Source organism: Numida meleagris, chromosome 2 (assembly GCF_002078875.1).
Source record: "Numida meleagris isolate 19003 breed g44 Domestic line chromosome 2, NumMel1.0, whole genome shotgun sequence".
In the NCBI taxonomy this organism is placed as follows: Eukaryota; Metazoa; Chordata; class Aves; order Galliformes; family Numididae; genus Numida; species Numida meleagris.
The window spans coordinates 1,147,484-1,149,603 of record NC_034410.1 but is presented as its reverse complement, the minus strand read 5'-3'; the positions used below and the strand labels follow the sequence as shown (position 1 = coordinate 1,149,603).

General features: G+C 53.7%; 1 protein-coding gene across 1 annotated transcript in view; it reads left to right on the top strand.

The window, feature by feature from the left end:
* The window catches only part of HHATL (hedgehog acyltransferase-like), a gene marked incomplete in the record, with an annotated part of 16,071 nt that continues 13,951 nt past the window's right edge, over nucleotides 1–2,120 (top strand). Inside the window, 3 exon segments of the mRNA XM_021388129.1 lie at nucleotides 1–948; nucleotides 1,040–1,192; nucleotides 2,073–2,120.

Below are 2,120 nucleotides of genomic sequence, written 5' to 3'. Positions count from 1 at the left end.
TTCATGGGTGGATGGATTGATGGGTGAGTTGATGAGTGGATGGATGGAAAAATGTTGGATTGAGAGAAGATTGGATGGATGGATGGATGGGTGGATGGATGGATGATTGAATAGATGGATGAATACATGGATGGGTGGATTGATGGTTGGATGGGTGCGTGGATGAATGGAAGTTTGGACGGATCAATATTTAGGTGGATGGATGCATCTTCCCACCTTCCCTTCTCCCAAGCTGTTCTGCTAGCCAGGGAGGTGCCTGCTCAGGTCCTGGTTGACAAGTTCCCGGCAGCACACGTGCATAAGCAGACTTGGTGGGGAGAACTTGAAGCAGTATGAAACAACCCACGTGGTTTATTATAACCCTCTCTCCCTCCATTTCAGCCCATAGAGAGCTGCTCCAGCAGCAGGGAGACAGTGATACAAACCGGGTGGAAGTGACCAGGAGGAGGGTGTCCCCATCTGACATCTCATGTTCGTGCCGTGCCTCGCTGGGATGGAGCTGGGTGCTTTTCATTGAGCCCCACCACCGTCCCACTCACTTCCCTGCGCACGAGGGAGAGCAGTGCCCTCTGTTCATGTACCACATCTTCCAGCAACCCGACAGATGTTTGAAAACACTGCCATTAAATCAGCTCGAGGCCATAAACAGCCCTTAGCCGTAAAGCTGCAGTACTGGGGCAATAAAACACAGAGGTGTCCCCTGTGCTGAGGAAGGCACGCTGGTCGCATAAAAAATAAATCTTATTATATTAGAAATCGAGAGCGAGGGTTTTTTTTTTTTCTGATTTTTTTTTTTTATAATATCTATAAATTAAAGCTAAATGATTTTTATCACCACGGTTCCCAGGGCCTCGTGAAAAACTGCCGCACCTATGCTGCACTTTCCATCCAGCAAGCTCACAAATTACCGAGGGCGAAAACGAAACATAAAATTAGGTAAAAGGGAAGGTAAGATAACATAATGAAATGAAATAATGAAATGAGATAACGAAATAAAATAATGAAATAAAAATGAAGGGACCTGCTTTCCTCCTTTCAGGAGCGGTGAACGTGCCGAGGGTTCCCAACGTGGAGCACACTCAAGGAGAAGGATTTTGGGGCAGACTCAGCTTCCCCTGCTCGGAGTCTCCATGATGACATCAACCACACCACAGTCAGGGAGTGGAAGCTCATCACGGTCACACGGAGCATGGTACATTGTGTTTCTTGCTTATCAACACCGATCTCTTCATTACTCCTCCTCTGAGCACCCAGTCAATGATGACAGAGTGTGAGGAGCCAAGTTCCTCTGGGTAGGGACGGAGCTGTGGCAGAAAGATGAAGGCTTTGGGGGGTTTTCAGTGTTACCCCATTGAGGAGTGGGCTCTGCCTTGCCTTCATCCAGCCCTGGGTGCAGAGTTCCTGGGATGTCCATGCCAGAGTTCCTCTCTCTGGAGCCCAGGAGGTGCCAATCTCACCCCAACGCAGCCAGCCCGTGGAGGTGGTGATCACGTCCCACCTTGCTTTGCTCCCCCAGTCCCACCGGCAGCTCATGGAGGTCATCCCCACCAGGAGCTCCAACCAAACCCTGTAGGGAATGGGGCAGAGAGAGCTCAGCTGGGTGCACGGAGATGAGCCGGACGCTGTGTTGACTTGTCCTTGGCCAACCCCAGAAGAACACTGCCCGTGCCCCCACCAGCCCCTCGCCGTCCCTTCTTTCAGCCGCACACAGCGTGCCTCAGTTTCCCCACCTGCACACCGAGGTTGGCCTCACGGGCTGGAAGCGCAGCCCCAGACCTGGCCCGGGTTGGCTTTGGCAGCAAGCACGGGTCCTCTCCGGCAGCTGCGGTGACAGACAGCTCCTGAACCAGCCCCTCTGCAGCGCTGCTCTAAAATAAAAATACCTCCCGCTGCCGTGCTCCACTCCCGGCCAAACTTCCTCCAGGGGCACGCTGGGGGGGACGGAGCCCCCAGATACACCCGGCCAGGCTGAGAGATGCCCTAGGGGAGGCCAGCAGCCCCCAAAGCCCTGTCTTGGGGTTTGTTTTTTTGTCCCCCACTTCCCCCCCCCCCACACACTTCTGTCCCCCAAGCCCTCAGGTTGCTGTGCAGGACGCTGGACCCCCCCCTTGGCACCCCCC